The 12,626-nt window shown below is 51.4% G+C and overlaps 1 protein-coding gene and 1 non-coding gene across 2 annotated transcripts in view; one reads left to right on the forward strand and one right to left on the reverse strand.

Annotated features, from left to right (window-relative positions):
• GABPI (zinc finger DHHC-type palmitoyltransferase GABPI) overlaps positions 1-12,626 on the forward strand; it is a 33,733-nt gene that overhangs the window by 10,314 nt on the left and 10,793 nt on the right. The gene's annotated exons all lie outside the window — the stretch shown is intronic.
• TRNAD-GUC (transfer RNA aspartic acid (anticodon GUC)) lies at positions 122-193 on the reverse strand. The gene has a single exon. It is a non-coding gene; the product is annotated as a tRNA-Asp (tRNA).

The following is a 12,626-nucleotide window of genomic DNA, read 5'->3' on the forward strand; positions in this document are numbered from 1 at the left end:
TCGAGGGCGGCGCAACAAAGGAGCTTGTGGGCATTATCCGACAACTATCGAAAATGGGCAAACAATGGCTAAGCGATAAGTTTGCAGTATATACAGAGCAAAGGAGAAAAAAAAAAAGAAGCTCCCCGTCGGGGAATCGAACCCCGGTCTCCCGCGTGACAGGCGGGGATACTGACCACTATACTAACGAGGAGGGATGAGTAGGGGCAGCCTCAAACTATCCTCTTTTCATAGAGAAACGCGCTGTGCACAATCCCCCGAACATGGCTCGCTGTATACATGCATGTAGCACAACGAGGGATGAAAAAAAGGCTCCTCGTCGGGGAATCGAGCGCTGATCGCTTTTTTTTTCTTTCTCTCATGGTATTTATGTACAGGAAGGGGCTATATGTGCTCATTATGTTTGCAATGCACTCAACTAGCGCCTTTTGCTTCACAAGCTTAACAGACAGCTCAACACAACAAAGAGGGCGGCAAGGTTAGACAACGCGTAAACAGCGGAAAATTCAGTTGGAAAGTCACTTCCTCATAAAATTCCTTTACCTGGGACATCATTCGGTTAAAATGTCTTCTGATAGAAACAACAGGTTCAAAGCTGGGATCCATCATACACGTTTTCCGCAGGCTATGGAGTCGAATCACGAAATCACGTCATAGCGTTGGTAATCATGTTGAGGAACCACAACGAATTTAAAACACAATAGGAATTTAAATCATTCTTTCTTTAGTAGCGTAAAAACACTCAAAAGATGAGGACGCAGAAAGGCAGACTTTTAAAATTGTCCTTGCTCTTTAAGCGCTTTTACAATCCTATGCGAGCAACTATATATCTCAAACACTGCCACTTTCTTTGGTTTCCTTTGCAACACGTGCCAAAACGAAATTGCGTCTTTGCAGAAAATGAATCAGTGCTCAGTGGTTTCAGGTACATACATATCGCGCAGACGGCAGTTAGCAGAAGAAACCAAAATATTTTTTTTCTATGGAGCTATGCATTAACAGTGTATACAGCTTGGGTGTGTAATTTACAGAAAACGTTTTGGTGCAAGGAGAATTCAGCATTTTGCGCACTCACTTTAATGCATCATAGACCCTCGATACCAAAGCAAGATAGGACGATACAGTGGCGGCAGAAACAGCATCGTTATCGATTGGGCTGTACAAATTCTTGCGCGAAACAGAATCAACGTTCTCATCAGAAAAGCGAACTGTCAAAAAATCGCACCCAAGCATTCTTCCTGCATAAATCCTGTAAAGAAGGGCGGTCAGTAAAATTTGTAGAAACCGCTATGTTGGGAAGGAGAGTCGTGAAGCTAGTCTGCAAGAATGCTGTAGTAATCGGATGGGAATAACCATGAAACAGAAGAAACGGGTAACTATATTGTCTCGCATACTGGTGCACTAAGCCCAGCTCCGCTGCACAAAGGGACCTGCAAAGGTTATCGCAACAGCTCAAATTTGCATGACCACATAAACGTCGCAAATATTCCATGGAAACGCTGGACGCAATGTCTAGCGCAGTGGAGGACCTAGCGCACGTTATAAATCTCTGTTGCCAGAAAAGTGTTACAGGCCTGGACTTGACCAAAGATCGAAAGCCGATGAGGGACAAAAGTTTGAACATAACACGCACTGCCGGAGCCCGCTCCCTCCAGTAATGTCGCACTCCAATGCGCAACAGCCTTCCACAGAGCGCAGTTTTAAAGCGAAAGCATAACTATATAGGCGCGTCGAGCCAAGGTCATCGGCGCGTACATTTGACCTTCAACTGGAGGAGTGGAGGTGTGTCAGCCACGTGACGTTCCACGTGACTCGCCGCAGCTGCACCGCGCGCCGCCTCGGCGTCTATGCCCACGTGACTAACCACGTGACTCGCCGTTCGCTTGAAAGGAAGGCGGCGCCGCTCTCGCGTGCATACCCACTGCCGCCTCGCAGTTTCTCGCTTTGGATGAAGCGAGTCGGCCGGGGCCGTCTACGCCGTTGGGACGCGTTCTCGCAGACGACGGGCTGAGTCTGATCATCCGGCTGACGTTGCCAGTCATGCTCAGTATTTAGCTAGAGGCAGGGAAGTTAAACGGGCCAAGCTAGCGGCAGAGACCGACGAAGAACGGGAGCTTAGACTGGCTCAGCGGCGGTTGAAGGATGCCGAAATGCGGCAGCTTTGGAGGCAGCCGCCGCTGCTCCTGCCTCCGCCACGAATTCGGCGACGGTCGAAGAGGTTGAGTCTAACCTGGCTTAGAAACACAGCCTAACCTCGCATAACAAAGCTTTCGATTGCCGAGCTTTCGCTTAGCCGAGATAAGCCGCAGCCATTTTTTCCGCATCAGTGTACTCCTTGGAATTAATACCTTGTGACTTTTGGTAAAAGACTAAGGCCTCTACATCGGAACCCATCGTCAATACTTGCAGCAGGACATGAGTGAGAATAGATTTAAAAACTATAAAATTCGCATGAACTTACACCGGGACCATGTTTTTTTAAGAGAGGTAACTGATCAATTGTTAGTTCTACCTCCTGCCGCGTGAAAGAGTCGCTAATAACAATACAATTATCTTCTGATAAAGGCGCCACAAGGAATGCGAAATGCGCGGCATATCTGAATTATGTAGTGGGGATCGAGCAACACAACACCGCATCATGATTCTCAAATACGGACTTCGCTTCTACTTGTCACTAGGGTGCCATTGGACATCATTCCCGGAGTCAGCTTTGCAGTCGCATGACGTTGCTCATCAATCAAAGCTGGTCGTGTCGGGCCTCCACTGAAGTGATCCCGCGACCACCGAGTTACCGCGGCATTCAAAACAGACTGGATAGCGTGCAAAACAGAAATTTAGGTGCATGCGCTTCAAATATTTATCGAAATATACTGAATTTGTTGCCACTTCCTGAGTCGAACAAGTGGCAAAAAAATAATGCAGCTGTGTTACGTAGGTAAGGTTTCTGTCCAGTGTTACGGTGCAGCTCAACGAAGTGGTATACACGCAACTTCCCGCCCGCTCTATGGCCGTGCGTCAGTCGGAATTAAACTAATTTGCAGCTTGGCGGTGACTTCATCTCGAGACACGCCTCCTATTGGCCGCATTCTCAACGTTGGGTGGGTGTGAGCAGCGCCCATGTAAGCGGTCATCTATAGCTAACTATCACAGCGCAGAGCACAGAGCGAAACCAGCGGTGTTGTCTATAGCAGGGATCGTAAATGCACTCAGTTCCGACAGAAAGCATCGTTGATCAGCAATGCTGCGAGTACAGAGCACTTATATTTGCGGTCTCGGCGATGGAGCTGTGCTGATTGATGTAAGCCTCGTCACTCTTAGCGGCTTGAATGCAATTGAGAACATTCCAGCGGGTCAAGTTTGCTATGCGCCCTTGAAACAGGTGTTTTTGGCCACTCGCAGGCGCACTTGTGAAGTGTCGAGCGCACGTCGAGATTTCAAGCGACGCACCAAACGAGCGGCTTTGTTGGGTCGACGACTACCAGCTACGGTCACGACCAGCGACTATAAGGACTGGCACGTATACAACCAAAGCGCATTCTTTTTTCTCTCCATCTGCTGTTGTTTCGGCAAGAGATTATCAGCGCGTCACTCCTGTTCCGTCATTCAAAGTCGCTCAGTGGTTGTAGCGTTCGGCTATAGTGAGCACGGATTCGCCCAGAGGAGATTTTAAAGAGAACGTTTTAATGACTATGCTGCAGGAGGATGCGCTCTGTCAATCTTCGGGCAGCGCCGACACTGCTGTTCACATAAGTTTTGTCAGTGCAGCACCCGCACTTGCAGCGCCTACTGCACCGCTCTGTCACAAGTGGAATTCCTTGTGCAACCAAGCTGTATAGCTACACGTGCGCAAGTGACGTTTGGAAAGAGGTCTATATTCCAAACGACACGTGTCGTCGTGTGCTATACGCAGGGTCTTAGTGAGGAAATTACGAGACCTGTTTCCCACTTTCACCGCTTGTCCAGTCGTTTCTTGTCTGTCTTATTGTCTTTGAGCGCTTCACGACTGTGCGCAAAATTGTTCAAAAGCCTGTTGTAATATAGGATGCTCTTTCAGTCACCTCTGTCTACATTCCACTCCTGTCCGCATTCTGTGTTTTAACTTATCACAATAACCCGCCACTGTGGCTCAGTGGTTAAGGCGCTCGGCTACTGATCCGGAGTTCCCGGGTTCGAACCCGACCGCGGCGGCTGCGTTTTTATGGAGGAGAAACGCTAAGGCGCCCGTGTGCTGTGCGATGTCAGTGCACGTTAAAGATCTCCGGGTGGTCGAAATTATTACGGAGCCCTCCACTACGGCACCTCTTTCTTCTTTCACTCCCTCCTTTATCCCTTCTCTTACGGCGCGGTTCCGGTGTCCAACGATATACGATACAGATACTGCGCCATTTACTTAATAATAATAAAAACCAATTTTCATTTTTTTTCAAATTACCACAATGAAAGAGCGATTGCCGGCCCTAACTGGAGGAGTGCGCTTTAATTTAATGAACTGCCGCACAGCAGTTGCTAATCTCGTGTCCATTATTATAATTATTACTGTTGTCGTTTCTTCGGCCTGAAAAATAACGAAAAGCCTGAAAGCCTTCTTTTTTCTTCATTTAGTAAGGCGACGCCACGCGTACCATTGTCAATTACGTTCAAGAAAATTGAAAATGCAGATACGCGATTGCAGTTTCTTGAAATTATTTCCGTCACCTTTAAACATTTCAGATTCAGGCTCAGTTTACATTTAAAGAGAGACTGCTTCAGCAAGATTTCAACAAGCAAAATAAAATTAAAAATACAACAACCAAGTTACACCTGAAATGCATGAATATCTATAGCGAATAAATATTTAAGTTCTCGATGACCGCCTAGTTCTCGATACACGGCAATCTCTTCACTTTAATTAACTGTAGTGGTCAAAATAGTATCGTCGACCGGAATAACAATAACACGATTGTTATGTGCACCGGAGTATACTATATACTACACAGGGTAACAACATTTATTTTCATTAACTCTAAAGCGCCTTACGGTGGAAGGGAAATCAATAGGGATGTGTGGACGCACATGCGCGCGCAAAATATGCACGCAAAGCACGATCGAATCACCCCCCCCCCCCCCCCCCCCGCTTTAAAAAAAAAAGACTGCGCTTGCATCAAAAAGGCGGAAGACATCACAGAAATGCCAAGGACACCACCACATGCAGCTTTGCAGCTGCTGGAACAGGCAAACAAGGAAGAGCCATGCCCACACAATACCAAGGAAACTTGAAAAGGTCCGCAAACCACAGAAGAGCGACGACACTTCTACGGAAGAAGGCCAGGAGGTGAAGGAAGCAACAGCTGGTGCTTTATCTAGGAACAAACGGAGTTCAGTAGAAATACGAGATAGCGAGAAGCAAGGATAGATAAAAGCCGCCCTCCCGCATTGAAGAGCAGGGGTTACTGCAAGAGGCAGAGAAAAAAAAAAAGGCACACAGAGATACAAAAAGCTTCAACTCATCGCATCTGTCCAGGCACATTGTGACTCCCTCTCTCATTTTTCTCGCACACCGCAGAACACATGTAGCTCCCGGACCTGACTGTCATGGCCACAAACGGCACATTCACATTAGCCATCATGCAATGCTCCGCCCTCATTGGCTAATACCTGATCATGGCCTGGCCGTGGCGACTGCATTTCGTACGCGGCGGGAAGCACAAACGTTCGTGTGCTGTGTGATGTCAGCGCATACGTTAAATATCCGCGGGTGGATGAAAAAAATCCGGAGGTCTTTACTAGGGCGTCTCTCATATGCCACGTGTAGCTCTCTGGATCGTTAAAAAACCCCACAAACAAGCAAGCAAGGGAGCAAAAAGGGTATTCAATGGCAATTACACAAAGGGGTAATGCGAAAACGCAGCGCTAGCTCATGCGTTAAATATTACGCACAGAAAATACCTCTGCAAAGGAATGAAATTGCGATGAAATAGTTCTGCTTAAATGCCCTTGTGATGAAATAATTCAGCGGTGCTCGTACATGCGGACGACGCGGGGTTTTCTCCTGGGGCGAACGGCAAGACTGCCTGCCCACGTCAGCGGTACACAGTTTCATTATATTTAGCAATTGACGCTCACGGCCTATAGGCGGCGCGCTGAAATACAAGATGGCTGCCTGAAAGAGGGTAATAATAATAATAATAATAATAATTGGTTTTTGGGAAAAAGGAAATGGCGCAGTATCTGTCTCATATATCGTTGGACACCTGAACCGCGCCGTAAGGGAAGGGATAAAGGAGGGAGTGAAAGAAGAAAGGAAGAAATAGGTGCCGTAGTGGAGGGTTCCGGAATAATTTCGACCACCTGGGGTTCCTTAACGTGCACTGACATCGCACAGCACACGGGCGCTTTAGCGTTTTTCCTCCATAAAGACGCAGCCGCCGCGGTCGGGTTCGAACCCGGGAACTCCGGATCAGTAGCCGAACGCAATAACCACTGAGCCACCTCGGTGGGTAAGAGGGTAACGCTGTTTGCCTATTCGTGCCTATAGCACAATCTTGGTGGTGTGGTATACGCGCGCCGAGATTGGTAGGCAACAGTATGCTACCGCCATTTACTAAGCCAGCTCACCCCGGGGGATACAATGAGCATCTGGGGCAGGGCAGACCGGGATTCGATGTTTGATTGAAAGGGAGAAGTGCTGATAGATCGCTCGCAATATTATCTGCTGCGGCATGAAAGCTTTCAATGCGGTGAGGACGTCAACGAGTTTGAGTTTGAATACAGTGAGAGGAAGATTTTTAAGCCCAATTTTCTTGATGATAAATGCGCCTTTTTCTGCCGGACAAACGTCAACATAGCCAGCAAGAGCCAGGTAATCAGTTTTTACTATAGTCGGATACAAATTAAGAATGCAGCGGTTTTTTTTTCTTTCAAAGGACCCTCTTCCAGCCAATGGCGTCTGCCGATTCTCATGACCCTGCTAGTGTGACAAAGCAGGGCGTCGTAGATGAAAGGGGATAATCCCTTCCCTCTATGGTCTGGGATAGACCACTCTCTCCATTGTAGCGCCGCTTCCTGCATTGACACGCTAGCAGTGTCATGAAAATCGGCCGACGCCATTGGCTGGGAAAAGCCACAGCATGAGGGAGTGAAAGAAGAAAGGAAGAAAGAGGTGCCGCAGTGGAGGCCGGGCTCCGAAATTATTCCTGAGCCCTCCACTACAGCACCTCTTTCTTCCTTTCTTCTTTCACTCCCTCCTTTATCCCTTCCCTTACGGCGCGGTTCAGGTGTCCAACGATATATGAGACAGATACTGCGCCATTTCCTTACCCCCAAAACCAATTATTATTATTATTATTATTATTATTATTATTATTATTATTATTATTATTATTGTTGTTGTTGTTGTTGTTGTCGTTGTTGTCGTTGTTGTTGTTGTTGTTCGTGAGTTGTATCCGACTGATAGAGTCGTCCTCGGTACCCCTTTAAATGGTCCCTGAAAACGGTGCTCGGGACTGGTTATAAAATGCTTGCATTATGTACAGTACAGGGCACCGAATGTCCATGCCGCGTACAAGACCTCTAAAGCGAGCCGGAGATTTAACAATACATTTTTAAAAACTCCCGCTTGCGTGCCTCGCGGCGACCAGCGGTGCCAGGCTTTCACCCGAATGCGCGCCCAACACGTCATGTAAAGGTTGTTTTACACTTAGAGGGAACGAGTATGAGAATGCACCTTGAAACCGCGCAAAGAAGACAAGGGACGAAGAAGAAGGGAGACGGACGAAGAGATTTTGTGAGGGGAACAACAACAACAACAAACTGGGAGCGCGTGGCAGCCGCGCTTCGCGAAGCGCTGCCGCCGACAGCGGGGGAGGAGGATAAACTTCATTTTCATCGACCAAGGTAGCAGTTGGTGTGAGGCTATAGCCCCATCAAGTGGCCATGAGCCCGCGGCGTTCGGCGACTTCTAGGGCTCTTGTCACAACTTGGATCTGAGTGTCCGAGTCGGAACTGAGCAATGCGGCCTCCCACTAGTCTGGATTCGAGACCTGCAAACCTCGCGGAGGGGAGTCCTGAGGGAAAGCCCAGAGTATGTGGGATAGAGTGGCATGCTGGCCACATAGTTGACAGGAGGGAGAGTAGACCCCAGGGTATATGCGGGCATATATCGCGGGTTGGGGAAGGTGTTCGTTTGGAGTTGCATCCACGCAACCTCTTATGGTTTGGTGAGAGAAGTCTGTGCGGGGGGATATAGAAGTCTACCTAAGCGGTAGTGCATGGTTATGTCATGAAATGTAACCATACGATCTCTCGCCGTCCGCAGGACGCGGGCGACACCACACCCCTGTCGACGAATCCTATAGGGCATGACTGTGGGCCGCCTCGTTCCCTGGATCGGATGAGTGCGCAGGGACCCAGATCAATTGGATCGAGCGGAGTTGGAGGTTGGTGTAGTGGAGGAGAGATAGGGTGACAGGGGAGAACCGGCCTTTGGCGAAATTACGAATCGCAGATTTAGAGTCGCTGAAGATGGTTTCTGCAGAGGTGGAGACCATCGCCAAGGCTATGGCCACCTCCCCGGCCTCTTCGGACGATCTGACGTGAATGGAGCACGCAACCAACGGCCGTCCACAGCATTTTACAACCGCGAGCGAAAAAGCTTCGCGACTGGGGTATTCGGCGGCGTCGACGCAGATCGCTGTGAGATCTGTTAAATATCTTGTGTCTTGTCGCTCGAGGCAAGGACAGTGGGGAGAATCTCTGCACAGCGGGGGAGAATCGGCGACAAAGGCGCATGCACAAAAAAAGCACGGCTGGCTGTTTTTTCTCTGCATGCGTGCGCCTTGGCGCCAATTCTCGCTGCCTCTCGCCGGCAGCGGTGCTCGAACCAGGCGGCTTCGCGCTCCCAGTTTCCCCCTAAGTGTGAAACAGCCTGTACGACGGAATTCACACGGCGTACATCGGCGCGGATCGATGTGCAGTGGAGATGCATGCCACCGAAGGCAAGTGCGGCCACGTATCCCGGAGAGGAGGGGACTGAACGTATCGGCCGGCCGAACGAACCTAGTAGCTCTATGGAACGAACGGTCCCCTCCTCGGTCGGCGGCGGCCGCCGGAGCAAAACCGGAAACTGCGTCACCGCGCTTCCTGTCGAAGGCGTGACGTGTGCGCCGTCGCCCTGACTAATTAGAGAGGGATTCCATCTCCCGTGTGAATAAATACCGCTGAGCAGAGGACTGCTATCACAGGTTCGCCGTGACAACTCCGCTAACAAGCGGATGGGCGAGTGAGTGGGGCCGGCGGAGGAGCGCCGACATTTCAGCATGCAAAAAGTGATGAGAGGAAAAGGCGCGAAGACGCGGAAATTCAAATTTTTGCTATAGATAACTCGGCTGCAACGAAAAACACTAAAAGAATTCTTACGGGGGATATTTGTGAAGCGGCGTCCATTGACATTCTAGGCATATCGAAACTTTATTGAGAGCCTTTTTCAGAGCCCCTTTAAGGTATCTGAACCTGCCGTGTTTGGCTGTAACGCAGATGGCCTGGAGTACGTGGTCCATGCATGCCGCAGCGTCGCTGCATCGAACACGTGAGCGGAGCTTGTTCAAGGAAGCATTTTTTCATAGTCTGTCGGTGCGTAGAGAGAATACGGTTGAGGGATAACTTAATGCACAGGTGCCTGTAGAAGTTTTCGGTACATAGAAACCGCGAAAAAGCTCTGAAAAGAGGCTCTCAATAAAGGCACAGTTTTCCTGGGATGTTAAAGGACGCCGCTTCACAAATATCCTCCAGCACGAATATTTTAAATGCGTTGTGTAGAAGCTGAGTTATCTGTAGTCAAAATTCGAATGTCAGCGTATTCGCGCCTTACCCACTCCTGGTCACTTTTTGCATGTTCAAATGTGGTCAGCGCTTCTCCGCCGGTCCCACCGCCGACGCGCGGGGGAATTTTTCCAGGAAGAGGGAGGGGGAGGGCGGTGCTTCCTGACCCACCGGAGCGACGCTGCTGATTGGCCGCAGCCATGGTAGCTGCGTGACGCTTAAAGAATCTAACCAATAACCATCTCTACGCACGAGCGTTCGACGGAGGAGGGCGTGAGCTTGGAAAGGGCGCACGTGAGTCGCCGTAAAGTACTCGTGCGCGGTTGTCGGATCTGTACTTCGTGTAGAAGTGCCGAAGGCTCTGATGTTCATGACGAAAGAATGTAGTGTTTGTGTGAGTTTCTGTACTTTCTCACAATGTGGCATCTACACTCGGGAACAAAAGTCTCTAGACCACGTTTTTCGTAAACGAATCGGATAGCTCTATTATTAGCCCGCGGCTGGAGACCACACTTGTGAGGTGAAAATCAAAATACTGTTCCTTCACCTCCATAAGTGTGGTTTCCAGCCGGCTCCAGTCACGCCACCCTCGTCTCATGTGTCTGTATCGCGTGTTAGCGCAAAACCATGCGTGAACCGACTCGTCCAGCAAGAAGTGCTCCTAAGGTACCGGCGACGACAATTACAGAGCTATTGGCTTCGTTTATGGAGCCCGCGGTCTAGGGACTTTTCTTCCCGACTTCAGATCTTCACATACCTATGAAGTAAATGATGGGTGCTGTTAGGTGTGGGGCTCCAACCCTTTAGCAGGCCACCGGTGTTGGGGGATTGCGCTTCTATCCCACCGCTGCCACCAGTTGTTAGGAGTGGGGCTTCTGTCCCGTAGCAGGCCACCGGTGTTGGGGGATGGCGCTTCGATCCCACCGCTGCCACCAGTCGTTAGGTGTGGGGCTCCAACCCCTTAGCAGGCCACCGGTGTTGGGGGATTGCGCTTCTATCCCACCGCTGCCACCAGTTGTTAGGAGTGGGGCTTCTGTCCCGTAGCAGGCCACCGGTGTTGGGGGATGGCGCTTCGATCCCACCGCTGCCACCAGTTGTTAGGTGTGGGGCTCCAACCCCTTAGCAGGCCGCCGGTGTTGGGGGATTGCGCTTCTATCCCACCGCTGCCACCAGTTGTTAGGAGTGGGGCTTCTGTCCCGTAGCAGGCCACCGGTGTTGGGGGATGGCGCTTCGATCCCACCGCTGCCACCAGTTGTTAGGTGTGGGGCTCCAACCCCTTAGCAGGCCACCGGTGTTGGGGGATTGCGCTTCTATCCCACCGCTGCCACCAGTTGTTAGGAGTGGGGCTTCTGTCCCGTAGCAGGCCACCGGTGTTGGGGGATGGCGCTTCGATCCCACCGCTGCCACCAGTTGTTAGGTGTGGGGCTCCAACCCCTTAGCAGGCCACCGGTGTTGGGGGATTGCGCTTCTATCCCACCGCTGCCACCAGTTGTTAGGAGTGGGGCTTCTCTCGCGTAGCAGACCACCGGTGTTGGGGGATTGCGCTTCGATCCCACCGCTGCCACCAGTTGTTAGGTGTGGGGCTCCAACCCCTTAGCAGGCCACCGGTGTTGGGGGATTGCGCTTCTATCCCACCGCTGCCACCAGTTGTTAGGAGTGGGGCTTCTCTCGCGTAGCAGACCACCGGTGTTGGGGGATTGCGCTTCTATCCCACCGCTGCCACCAGTTGTTAGGAGTGGGGCTTCTCTCGCGTAGCAGACCACCGGTGTTGGGGGATGGCGCTTCGATCCCACCGCTGCCACCAGTTGTTAGGTGTGGGGCTCCAACCCCTTAGCAGGCCACCGGTGTTGGGGGATTGCGCTTCTATCCCACCGCTGCCACCAGTTGTTAGGAGTGGGGCTTCTCTCGCGTAGCAGACCACCGGTGTTGGGGGATTGCGCTTCTATCCCACCGCTGCCACCAGTTGTTAGGAGTGGGGCTTCTCTCGCGTAGCAGACCACCGGTGTTGGGGGATGGCGCTTCGATCCCACCGCTGCCACCAGTTGTTAGGTGTGGGGCTCCAACCCCTTAGCAGGCCACCGGTGTTGGGGGATTGCGCTTCTATCCCACCGCTGCCACCAGTTGTTAGGAGTGGGGCTTCTCTCGCGTAGCAGACCACCGGTGTTGGGGGATTGCGCTTCGATCCCACCGCTGCCACCAGTTGTTAGGTGTGGGGCTCCAACCCCTTAGCAGGCCACCGGTGTTGGGGGATTGCGCTTCTATCCCACCGCTGCCACCAGTTGTTAGGAGTGGGGCTTCTCTCGCGTAGCAGACCACCGGTGTTGGGGGATTGCGCTTCGATCCCACCGCTGCCACCAGTTGTTAGGTGTGGGGCTCCAACCCCTTAGCAGGCCACCGGTGTTGGGGGATTGCGCTTCTATCCCACCGCTGCCACCAGTTGTTAGGAGTGGGGCTTCTCTCGCGTAGCAGACCACCGGTGTTGGGGGATTGCGCTTCTATCCCACCGCTGCCACCAGTTGTTAGGAGTGGGGCTTCTCTCGCGTAGCAGACCACCGGTGTTGGGGGATGGCGCTTCTATCCCACCGCTGCCACCAGTTGTTAGGAGTGGGGCTTCTCTCGCGTAGCAGACCACCGGTGTTGGGGGATTGCGCTTCTATCCCACCGCTGCCACCAGTTGTTAGGAGTGGGGCTTCTCTCGCGTAGCAGGCCACCGGTGTTGGGGGATTGCGCTTCTATCCCACCGCTGCCACCAGTTGTTAGGAGTGGGGCTTCTCTCGCGTAGCAGACCACCGGTGTTGGGGGATTGCGCTTCGATCCCACCGCTGCCACCA

This window comes from Amblyomma americanum, chromosome 6 (genome assembly GCF_052857255.1).
Source record: "Amblyomma americanum isolate KBUSLIRL-KWMA chromosome 6, ASM5285725v1, whole genome shotgun sequence".
Taxonomy (NCBI): domain Eukaryota; kingdom Metazoa; phylum Arthropoda; class Arachnida; order Ixodida; family Ixodidae; genus Amblyomma; species Amblyomma americanum.